General features: G+C 34.9%; 2 protein-coding genes across 5 annotated transcripts in view; one reads left to right on the top strand and one right to left on the bottom strand.

Annotated features, from left to right (window-relative positions):
* LOC110102595 (C2 and GRAM domain-containing protein At5g50170) overlaps positions 1-12,864 on the top strand; it is a 32,877-nt gene that overhangs the window by 9,678 nt on the left and 10,335 nt on the right. The window contains exon 1 of one of the 4 annotated variants that reach the window (XM_020830994.2): positions 9,214-9,387. The exons of the other annotated variants lie outside the window; for them this stretch is intronic. The gene's annotated coding sequence lies outside the window, so the exon portion shown is untranslated. Of the gene's footprint in view, positions 1-9,213; positions 9,388-12,864 lie in introns of those variants that run through there. 4 annotated transcript variants of the gene reach the window in all.
* LOC110102594 (premnaspirodiene oxygenase-like) overlaps positions 1-12,864 on the bottom strand; it is a 30,916-nt gene that overhangs the window by 6,130 nt on the left and 11,922 nt on the right. The gene's annotated exons all lie outside the window — the stretch shown is intronic.

The raw sequence follows: 12,864 nt of genomic DNA on the forward strand, positions 1-12,864 counted from the left end.
GTGTCGGGTCAACTCGGCAACCCGCCGGGTCGGGTCCGGGTTCGGTTTTTCGACCCGTTTCTCTACTCGTGTCGGGTTAGGGTTGACCCGTTTTCCACCCGGGTCAGTTCGGGTTCGACCCGAACCCAACCCGTGACCCGAAATTGACACCCCTATATATATATATATATATATATGCCGTTTCTTATGATAAGACTTCTACATTTTAATTTTGAGTTCAACATTTTTAGTTCTTCCAATTTTTGGATTTAGATTTATTCATAAATGAGATCCTGTCATTGATTGCTACTCTATCTAGGCGGGGAGGGCAAGAAAAGGAGAGAAAATGGGCATAGAGAAGAGCTCTGGATCGTTTCTTATGATAAGACTTCTACATTTTAATTTTGAGTTCAACATTTTTAGTTCTTCCAATTTTTGGATTTAGATTTATTCATAAATGAGATCCTGTCATTGATTGCTACTCTATCTAGGCGGGGAGGGCAAGAAAAGGAGAGAAAATGGGCATAGAGAAGAGCTCTGGAATTTATTATTTGTGAATAATAAAAATAGCATAAAAGATCTAAAAATGACTCTCAATTAGGGGTGTTGATATTTAACACGATCCGAAAACTCGACATGAGCCCCACACGAAAATTTTAAGTTCGAATCAACATGAATTCGAACCGGGTCAGGTTCGGGTTAGAGATTTTTACCCGTTTGTAAATTAGGATCGGGTTCGAGTTGACCCACAAATAACTCGATTTTGACCCCGGAATCATCTTTGTCACGTCCGACAAACCCGGGTCGCGTCCATCAGTTAGTATGTCACATTCATCCAACGTTCGTCTCGTTGTTTCTGTCGCAACCGGCATGCATTTAGCTTCGACGACAAGACGATCGGAAGTAACGATGACAAAAAGTCCCGTTACCCTTGCCGGCGTCCCGCTGCCCTTGTTGGTGTCCCAAGTTGTCACAGCTTGAATAACAGAATAAGCAAGCGAACGAGTCGGGTTCGGGTTTGAAAAACTTACCCGTTGACAAAAATGGGTCGAGTTCAGGTCATGTCAAATAGTGTCTGGTCTATTTCGGATTCAACCGGAACCCGACTCGTGACCCGACTTTGACAGCCCTACTCTCAACCTCTTATTTATAGGTTTCAAAAGGATGTATGAGAGGATACATTTAGAAAGGTGATAAATAATACATTATTTGATTATTACAAACACATGGATAGGGCAATGGGGATACACATAGACAATCATTTTCTGATGTAGCTCTAAATGCAATCCCAATCCCTCTCTATCATGATCCCGATCCGTCCTCTCTCTCATTGCTCCTGCGAGAGCTCCAGGCGATCAACATTTGGGGATGTGTACTGTGGCTTTGGAATGTCAGTTGCGGCAATGATAGAAAATCAGAGGGTTCAAAGCCTCCAAATAAGATGAACAACAAAATCGGAGGGTTCAACTGAAAACTTCGTCGAGGAGTAAGTTTTTTTTTATCTATCATCTGAAAATCTTCTTGAATGATATCTCACAACTCACTTCCTATGATGTCAAGATGAGTGTTTATAAGGTGAGGCTAAGTAAACTCATTTTGACCATACTCGAATGTCATTATATAATTGCCATCTAACTCTCATCATCCAAATGATATTTCCCAATTGTTATCTCCCAACCGGCATCACCTAATTGTAATTACACATCTATCATCATTTGATCACCACTACTCGATAATGATTGTTCGTCCTGCATTGTCTAACTATCATTTGACTATGGAAGTTCAATCACCACCACTATACCGCAAACACTCAACAGACCATTGCAACGCATTCGTCATCATATAACTAACATCATTCGACTATGGCAATTCAACCGCCACCACTATACTGCAAACACTCAACTAACATATTCATTTCCATATCACTCTTCAAAACTTCAAATTTTTTAGCTATAACTATAAGAGATTAAAATAATGTTAAATCATCGAGATGATCGTCGATAATGTGTAGTGATCAGAGCTCTAAAGTTATTCTAATGTCTAGGTACTCTCCAGTTTCAAGACCCCATCTCGCTTATGCGAAAAATAGAAGTATATTTGTAGTTTTTGAGAGTGTTAATTTGATAGTTTTAGTGAAAATCCTAAAATTCTCAATCGGCATCATGTGCTTATTTCTTTGATTATTAATAATTCAACAACATTTAAGTGTCTTAATAGCATCAAAATTGAGTGGTCATAAGCTTGATGGATTCCTTTTGTTAATATGCTCATTTTGACTATAAGTACACAAAAAATGGAGATCATTGATTCTTCAACCTACACTTCAAGTGCTTGATTTGTGCTCATTTATAATTAGTCAGATCACATTTTGTGTCATTTGATTATCCTCACAAAAACGTTCAATTTAACTATGACAGTTCAATCGCCACCACTATACCGTAAACACTCAACTAATCATTGCAGCCCATTCGTCGTCATATAACCACCATCATTTGACTATGAAAATTCAATTGCCACCAACATACCGCAAACACTCAACTGACATATCTCTTTCCATTATCACCCTTCAATACTTCAATATTTTTAGCTATAACTATAAGAAATTAAAATAAAGATAAATTGTCAAGGAGTAAGTTGGTGATGATTGTCAATATCTAGGTTCTCTGTAGTTTTAAGTCCCCATTTTGTTTATCTGAAAAATGGAAGTATATTATTAGTGGTTTACAGTGTTATTTTGATAGTTTTACCCAAAATCTTAAAATACTCCATAAACGGCTTCTGCTTATTTCTTTTATTATTAACAATTCATTCAATATTTAAGTGTCTTAATGACATCAAAATTGAGTGATCATAAGCTTGATGGATTCATTTTGTTGAGGTGCTCATTTTGACTATAAGCACACAAAAAAATATAAATCATTGATACTTCAAACTACACTTCAATTGATTGTAGGGCTGCAAGCGAACCAAACGTTCAGCGAGCTACTCGTTGTTCGGTTCGATTAAAGCTCGTTTGCGATCGTTTAATTAACTAAACAAACAAATTTGAACAATATTTTAAATATTTGATTCTTAAATAAACAAACTTGAACGCTAATGCGCTCGGCTCATTTATATTCACGAACAACATCATTTGAAATTCATTAACAAGCTCAACATTAAGCTCGATTCATGTTAGATTTTGAACTCGTGAATAAGCTCGATAAAAATAATTAATATTTGACTATATAATTAATAAATATAAATAATAATTACCTTTGTTACATAGACAATTGCTTTTATTATAAATGAGTTTGTTCATAGATATGTTCATGAACATGTTTGTTTGATAGTTAAAAAAATTCATTAAATATGTTCGTGAACAAGCTCGATAAACACTAAACAAACGAACATGACCTGAACATGAACCAAACATGAACACTCCTTAATTTAAATTAATCAAACATGAACACAAACGCTAAAGCTCGAACAAGCATGAACCAAACTTGAACAAGCTGATATTAAATGAACACAAACATGAACACTCACATACTCTGCTCGGCTCAGTTCGTTTGCAACCCTAATTGATTGATTTGAGCTCATTTAGAATCGATTAGATCACTTTTTGTGTCATTTGATTATTCTCGCAAAGACGTTCAATTTGAATATAGTTTTTTTTTCTAAAATTGGATTTTGGTTAATCAAAATTAAATTTCGAAAGTTTCCCGTCAAAATAGTGGATTAAGATTTGTGCTTGATTGGTTGATTTTTTTAGTTATGTATTATTATAAATTGTGAGACTTGCATTTAATTATTTTTGGTTAACATGCGTTATAAACTATGGGGAATCTTAAGAATCATTGATTTCTATAAAATGCTTAAACTTATTGTATTGGCCATTTAATGTTATGAATATGTGATTGACCTAGATTTTTTTTTATAATTTTGGATTTATGAAGCTACATGTGTTGGTGCAAGGAAGTTCAACATCATAATCAAAATGTTGGGCTACATACTTATGGTCTCTATTTGATAAGCGACTCTTTATTAATTAAGGGATAAATATTTTCTTTCCATTTGGGGCTCATTCGTTGACACTTATTTATTTGTGTGCCATAATTATAGATAATATATAACACCAACCATCTTGGAATTTAGGTAATTTATTTACTCTGAGTTTGATTATTTATTTTGAATTAAATGGTACTAAATTAATTATAGAAAAGTCCATAACTTCATCTGGGAGAGAGAGAATGCAAGTTGCTTAGGTGTTTGGTCGAGCACCAAAGCGTTGGGGATTTTGGTGCGACAACATTGAGCTCTATATTTGGGGCCAGTTTTGAGGAGGCCCTATATCGCCCTATTTTACAGTTCATGAGATTCTAGGAGAATCTAGAAGATTCTTTAGGGATGTTGGGCATTGGGATGGTGGGCACCACAGCTCTGTATCAAAATGAGTGTTTTTAAAATAATAAATATCTTAATCCATTTGCTAAGCACTATACCTCACCCAACCATCCTTGTTGGAGAAGAAAAGAAGAGGAGAAGGAAAATAGAAGAGAGAAAGAAGAGAGAGGGTTTAGAGACTAGAACTCAGAAATCGTCCATTCAGCTAGTTAAGGAAATTGTCCAGCTCAAGATAGATAAACAAATTATGCTCTATTTTTTATTTTAATTATGAACTTTCTATAACAAGACATTCTTAAAAATGTGTTTTTTTAAGTTTAGGCAAAGTTTCACGGTGTAATTTTTAGTATAACACTCTATACTCTATTATGAACAAGTTGATTACAAGAATGCAATTTTTTACCTATTAGCTTACTCTACATGAATATTTGAAAATTATGGATAAATGTGTCACTTCTGAATCTCGATGTAGTTGACAAAATTTGATAAATTGACATTTTATACAATCTCTATAAATTTAGTAATATTCTTGAATCTTCAAGCAAATATCTAAATTTTAGGGGATTTTTGTACAACTACACGACTTGAACATATTTTATCTTAACTCATCAATTATACATCACATATGCATCATTGTGCATTTCATGATATTATAGAGCTTTATTATGAAAAAGAAAGTGCATGTGAATTCTATGCTTGGGCTCAATGCAAAGTCTATACTAATATGTTTTATTATGACCTCTGAAATGACTTTATTCTAATTCTACTATGCATCTGCTTAGAGCATGTGAGTGATGCTTAAAAGGGAGTTATAAGCATTCATTGAATCATGTGCATTTGTTCATCCATAGTAGCATGTGAGTTTTAAATTATTTTGTTATTATGCTTTATATAATATAAACTTTGTTCCCTTATAGGTTAGGATACAACAACAACAACAACAACAACAACATCACATGAATCCTTTTTCTCCATTGTGTTCTATTAAAAGTCAAATTCTCATTTAAACCTAATAAAGAAAGGTCATTCCTAATATTTTTTAACCAAGTCTTTTTAGGTCTACCCCAATGCACAAAATATTTAACTTCCTATGAATCTTAATATGGAGAAAGGTTGGCCTATCGAGTCTTTTACTCATATTGTTCTTTAAAATATTTAAGAAAAGGGAAGGGATTTTGATGAGTAAATTAGTTCTAATAATGAGGAAAAACTTTGGGTATGCAAAGGTACTCATTATTTTGTTACCTTAAAAGTTATTTAGATATTTAGTTTGAAATCAATGTATGATGAACTATTGTTTTGAGATTCTGAATATGATAAAAATTTGCAAGGGAGGTTATGTATATTTTGATGTATTTCATTTTTTTTTTTTTTTTGAAAAAAAAAAAGATAACTTTCAGAGTTAAAAATGTTATCGGGGATAAAGAAATTTGTAGGATTTGTAGGTTAATTTTTTTCCTTAGGTCCTGAGGTGTTACATAATATATATTGGATTATGCGTTATTTATTTATAGTATTTTACATGATCACATTAAAATGATGCGATAGTTAGCTATGTCATTATAGTTGTTGAACAAATTCCTAAGAAAATTATGTATATCATTTTGATTTTGAGAAATACCCATTCCATATACAAATCATGAACTATTTTGAATATGTAACATATTTTAATCATATTAATGATGAAATCTTCACTATATAAATTTAGATAATGCATATGTATGTACATGATGTATGTATTGTTGATAAAATACTCTTTAATAATCTAATATTAGCTTGTCGAATCAACAGGTCCACCAAGTAACAACTACTTTGAGAGATCATTAGATTTCAATAGGTTTGAAGACCACATTTATGATATAGGGTATCATAGTAGGGGTGACTATGGATTAGAAATAAACATATATAAAAAATATTATGATGATGGCATGTAAGTCATGTATGGATGTATAAATACATTATGCATGTGAGTGTTTAGGCATTGAATACAATGATAATCAATTTACATGATAAGTGCCATTAAATGATTATGAAGAATATTATCTTTTATACATTATCTATAAATTTAATGATTTAATATACTCTTTTTTTTCTTTTTAACTTCTACTCTTTCATTGCTCATATTTATATCACATGCCCATCCTTTATATTTTTCAGTGGGGTTTACTTATTAAGATTATTTTTTATAAGCTCAGCCCTATTATTTTATGAATAGTCAAATTATTAATTATTCATCATATAAAGTTATGTCATTGATTCATAATGATTTAATTCTCATATGAGATATTAGAATATTATTTTCATTCTAGTTTGGATTTCAGGCGTAACAAAGCCTATCGGTATTTCGCAGCTAGGTTTCCTCCAGCTAGGGTTCCCCCGGCGCATGGGCTTCACCCCGCTTCGCTAGGTTTTTTCGACTGGAGGCTTTTTGTCTTTCGGCTGGCGGTGTTGCTCTGGGTTCAGGGAAGTTTTCTTCTCCCTTTATTTTGTTGCTCCTTTGTCTCTTTTCCCGCTGGCTGGCATGGCCTCATGTCGGCTCTTAGATCCAGGTTTGTTGGATGGATCTAAGAAGACGCGCTCGTTTTTGGATGCTTTATCTGGGCATTCGTCGGATGCTATTTTTCCGCCTCTCAAAAAGTGCTCTTTCTGTGGATTTCCTGCTGTTTGGATTTCGGAGGAAGAAATTTCCTCTTTAGCCGCTCTTTTCTAGTTTGCTTTGGTCGGATTTTTTCCTTCCCTTCGCCCTAGTTTAGATGCTATCCAACGGTTTTTCTGTAATCTTAAGCTTTCGGCAACGTTACTTGATTTGCTTCATGTCCTGATTAAACTTGCGAATGATATGGATTACATTAGAGTTTTTTTGGCACCGTTCGTACCTAGTTTACAATTGCTATATAAAAATTACTAAGTGGCCGCCTGACCTTGACATTGGAGTGGAATCTCCGGTTATCCCAATCTGGATTTTTTTCCTGTCTCTTCGGCCTCACCTTTTCGCACCCAAGATCCTCCATGCTTTAGGATCTTTATTTGGTCACCCTTTGAAAATTGACTTTGCCACCTCTCTTGGCTCGCGACCTTCTCTGGCACGTGTTTTGGTTGAATTGGATATTATGAAAAACTATCCTGAGAAGGTTTGGCTTGATTCCAAGAATTTGGGTTATGTTCAGCAGGTGCAAATGGAAGTGTTTCCCTTATTTTGTGATCTTTGTAAATCCATTGGGCATAAGCAGGGTGATTGTCGTTCATCTTCCACTGCTACTAAGCTTGTTTCCTCTTCAAAACATGATATTCCTGCTACTCATGAAGCTGTGGGTGAGGGTGTTTTGAATGAGTATGTTAATCCTATTTCTCTGGGTATTGATCCGGATGTGCCTGTGTCTACCCCTAAGCTCCTCCCTGCATCCCCTGTTGTTGATTGTGATTCACTTGGTAGGTCTAATTCTAATGTTGTGCTTATGGATTCTATGGTGGATGGGTCTGTTCCAGCCATCCATGGCCAGCGTTTATGTGTTAGCGAGCCTAGGGGTGGTAATTATGATGTTAACCTGCAACCTATTATGTCGTGTGCTACTTCTGTGCCTGCAAAATGTGGCTTGTTTTCGGCTGAGGTTCCTTGTGTGCTTGCTAAGAAATCTGATTCCTCTATTTCGTCTTCAAAGAGTAACTCGTCTGTTTACCCTGCGGGTGAGGTCTCTGCACGTTTGGTTGCTCATACTATCTCTTCCGCTGTGATGCCTATTGTTGTAGTTCATTGTCCTTTTGTTGATGTTCCAGTTAATTTAATATCACTGAGGCTTTGTTTTCTCATGTGGGTGTCAATTCGGGGGAGTGTGTGAGATTACAAATTGATTGGCTTCAATGTTCGCCTGATTCCTCTTCAAAGTTTAGTGGGGATGAAGAACCTGAGGATGATTTTGCCTTGCAGCATGACCGACCTGTTATTTCTGTCGCCTCTCGTGGGAGAGGCAGACAGGGTAGAAAATAATATTGGGAATGTGGTGCTGATTTTGGTTGACTTTGCCTCGTCTCTATGCTGTTGGATTTATAGTGGTGGTGGGTTTTGGATAACTCGTCAGTTTCCAATCTGGTTGGCCCGTGCCTGGTGGCGCTATTTGGTTGGATTGGTTGGAAGGCACTTTGGTTTATAATTGTCTCAATTTGGTTGTGGCTGTGGGTTGCATTGGTTGGAAGACTCTTTGGTTTATTATTTACTTTTGGTGGTTGCTGTTTTGCTAGAGGTTCGTTTCATATTTGAAGCTGCAATTTATGGTTTGTGGGCAATGATATGGCTAGGGCTCACTTTTCTTTAGCCATAGCTCGTGGCAACTTTTGGTGGTGCGTTTCTTGCTCGTTTAGGATGGCTACTCACTTACTCCAAACTAGATGACCCTTGCCTGACTTTGGAATGGTTAGAAGTCTCTACCAAATACTGAGTCCGATGGGTTGTTACCCCCTCTTATTGTATCTCTGTAGCTTTTTTATTTTTATTTTTTAGCTTGTTGTTATCATTTTTTAGTTGAAATAAATTTTTTGTTTAACAAAAAAAATTAGAATATTATTTTCTTGGTTAAATGAATTTAGAGCAAAATATGTTATTTTGTGCTTTTTTATTATAAGTTTTAATATTTAAATAATTTTATCTTGTAATTGTAATTCAAACAATATAATGAAATTAAAATCCTTACTTCTGAAGGGTTTGTAGTTGCATGGCTCTAAGATTTATTACAATCTTTCAATATAATTTAAATGTTAAATATTATATAAATGACTATAAAATTATATATACTGAGATCTGCAATTCTCCATGTAGATCCCCCCCCCACCCCCACGAAATACAAAATTTACCGGTGGTGGGATTCCCGTATCATTCGGTCATCGGCAAAAATGCTCCAGTTCCCAGCGTTCAGGCGGCAGTTCCCGTCGCCGCCTCTCATCTCTTCATCTACACTGCTTCCGTTGCTCGCATCCTCTCACAATGATGAGCTGCTCCTCGCCATGGAGGAATCTGAGCTCGAAGATCGGGTAGTTTTTTTTTCCCCCTTTTCACCATCATCCATTGGTCTTGTGGTGCCAATGGTACAAGATTTCTCTTCCTACTTCTTTTTTTCCAATGCTGTGTTTTTTTTTTTAGTAAAAAAACTCTTCGTTCGCTTCCGTGGATATGGTTGTCCTGCTAGGGTTTTGTGTTTTTATTTATTTATTTTTTAATTTTTAATGGAAGAATTGAAATGCGGATCTGTTTCGAGACATAATTCGAATCAGATGACAAAATAATGTTTTAGCTAAATTTTTGTGCTCTGAGTGATATAGTTCTAAAATCATGCTTGTTTCCTCGTATCAAAATTTCACAGATTTGTGTTTTTTTTTTCAATTATTGAAACTGCCTGCTAAGTACCTTTTATATCCAACTTTTACCATTATGTGATGTTTCGTTTTTAAGAGCACTCGCTGTTGATGAAGAAAGAGACCTGAACATTTTAATCGATTACTAAGCGGAGTTTTGATATATGTAGCCTTTTGAATCACAGAATGACTGTTTTCATTTCTTGAACATTTTTTAATATGATAATTTTAATTCAATCTTGACCCAAAATGTCAGTCAGCTAACTGTAATTTGTATCCTCGGAATATGGGTGAAAATGGGAGCGAATAAAAAGCTTTCTATGAAGAAAAATCTTTTCCCTAAGGACTTCGCCAATAGAAGTCTTGTCTCGATCAGGAAGAAATAATTCCCATTGTTTTGATTGAGCAACTAATTCTGTCTCCAATTTGCAAACCGCTAATCATCTCAAACTTATGCCATGTATACCTTATGCTTGACTGTAAATGAATCCTGCATGTTTTGAGTTTAAGAACTGCGGTTATACCATATTAACACTACTAATCAATCATTTAGTAGTTATGCAAAACCCAAAGTCTAGAGTCGTCAAAAATATAAAATATTTATGTTACTCCATTGTAATTTTGAATAATATCATTCCATATTAACTAAGCATTTTTTGAGTTGTAGTTATTCGAAACTTAAAGTTTACCTTCATAAAAAAGTAAAAAACATACTATTTTTGGCAATGTTTAAAATTGCGTATTCGGGTATTGAGGCGTTTTTCATTCGTGAGGCGAGGCGTAAGCCTCAAGGCGTTTTGAGGCGTAAGCCTCAAAATCAAAAGATTGCGTAAACAGACAATGATAAATTTTTTATATACTAATGAGTGAATAATACTTAAAACTATAAAAAACGAAGCACGGATGAGAAAATCATGAAGTGAATCTCAAGATATCCCAAATAATAAAGTACAACGATGAGAAATCACATGTACAGTACGATCAAAATGTCTAATCTTCGGCCACGTCACTAAGTTTTGCTTTCTCATTTTAAAAGTATAAATGCCGTTGAATTTCCCAAATAAATCTCTGCCTCTTATATGACTATTCATCACTCAAATACTCCAATAACTAGCTCATCCCTTGTTAGGCGCACCATGTAAAAAGTCGTTGCTTCATTTGAAGAGATCAACTACATTATGAATGAACCACTGCTCTCTTCCCCTTCCTCCTCTTCCAGAGGATTCCAATGGTCGAGGAACTCATTTTTTTAAGATTATGCTAAGTTTTTAATATAATATATATTACGTATACCGTATAGCGTCGAGAGGGTACGCCTCTATGCCAAGTAGGTGAGGCGTGGCTGCCTCACAACCACAGTTGTTGAGCGCACGAGCTCATAAAAAAACTCGAGAAGCGTAAGCATCGATGCGTTTTTTACTGGAATTGCGCAAATGCGGGCCTCAAGGCGAGCCTCATATTGCGCAATTTTAAACCATGATTTTTGGTGTTGTAGTTATTTTGAATTATACTTCTTAAGCAGATAGAGTCTGGATATTTTGACTTTGGGCAATCAAGTCATTAACAAGAGTGCACGTTTTAGATATCTTGGGTCTATTGGTCAGAGTGATGGTGAAATAGATGGTCATATTATTAGTAGAATTAAAGTTGGATGGTTGAAGTAGAGGAATGCATCATGCTTGTTTTGCGATAGAAAAGTGCCCCTCAAACTTAAGGGAAAATTCTATAGGATAATGGTGAAACTTGTAATGTTTTATGGTACAGAATGTTGGCCATTAAAAGAGGAGCATAATATTAAGTGAAGTGTTGCAGAAATGAGGATGCTCAAGTGAATGAGTGGCTTTACTCTTAGAGATATGATACGAAACGAGCATATACTTGAAAATGTTGGAGAAGCTTCAGTGGAAAATAAGATTAGAGAGAGTCGCCTTAGATGGTTTGGTCACATAAAATGGCAGCCTTCCGATGATCTGGTTAGGAGAGTAGATGTATTAGATTTGATTTATTTTAAGAAAGGTAGATGTATACTTGAAAAGACTTGGTTAGAAAAATTAGAAATGGCCTTTCTTTATTAGATTTAAATGAGAATTTGATTCTTAACATGACACAATGGAGAAAAAAGATTCATGTAGTCGATCCCATGTAGTGGGATAAAGACTTGATATTGTTGTTTTTGTAGTTGTAATCACTTAGCTGAGAGTTTGTTTACATACCTATAATGAGCGTGATTTATGTTATTGTATTTGGATATTGGATTCTCCTCCTACTTAAGGTGATTCCTATTCTTATGGCGCGTCTTTGGGATCCTAGTCTTGTTGCTTCCTGTGACCTTATTGTATGCATGGGGAATGTATATGTTCTCATTTTTTTGTTATTGTTACAATGGACTTCTAGGGCTTGGCCTATTCACGTGGCTGTTTAGGTGCAATGAGCTTTCATGATGCTCCTGTTCTTTTGATTATATTTGCTTCGAAGGATTTTTCTTTGGATTTACTAAAACCTTGTTAAAATCACTTTGGATTTTTATCCATGCTTACTTACAATGCCTATTATGGGGTAGCTTAACCTTTTATTGGATAGTTTTTATCAATTGTAAGGCATGAAGCATTTTGAGAGAGGTGATCTTATTCAAATATTAGGCTTGCTTGTCAGTTAATTCTACATTTATTGGAATCTTATTTGTCACTCTTTTCTTCTTTTTCATATGATTGATTGAAAGTGATTGGTTTCTTTCAGATCATTTACATTCTAGATCCACCTTTGTGCGCAAGATTGCAATTATTTGTGTAATAGATTTAAATAATTCAAAGTCATTATTATTTAATTTGATTCAACATTCTAGCTTTTGTTGGCTTGATCTCCCTTATATGGTGTACGATTGATGACTTGATAGAGTATATAGACTCTTGGCGATGCCCTTTTCGATCTAGTTGGTGTGATATGAGAAACACTATTCTCGATAGTTTTCATCAAGAAATCATATCATTAAAATTTCAACAAGCACGATGTGATCGATCTTTCAGCAAACTGATGCCTAAATATTGATAGTAGATGACTTAATAGGTTTCCTACTAATTTTATCCTATATATCGTGGGTCCCCCATTTAGGAGTATTTCACTCATATGAAATTAAAACTTGTGATGATGGAAAATTGG

The sequence above is a fragment of the Dendrobium catenatum genome, unplaced genomic scaffold (assembly GCF_001605985.2).
Source record: "Dendrobium catenatum unplaced genomic scaffold, ASM160598v2 fragScaff_scaffold_637, whole genome shotgun sequence".
NCBI classification, from domain to species: Eukaryota; Viridiplantae; Streptophyta; class Magnoliopsida; order Asparagales; family Orchidaceae; genus Dendrobium; species Dendrobium catenatum.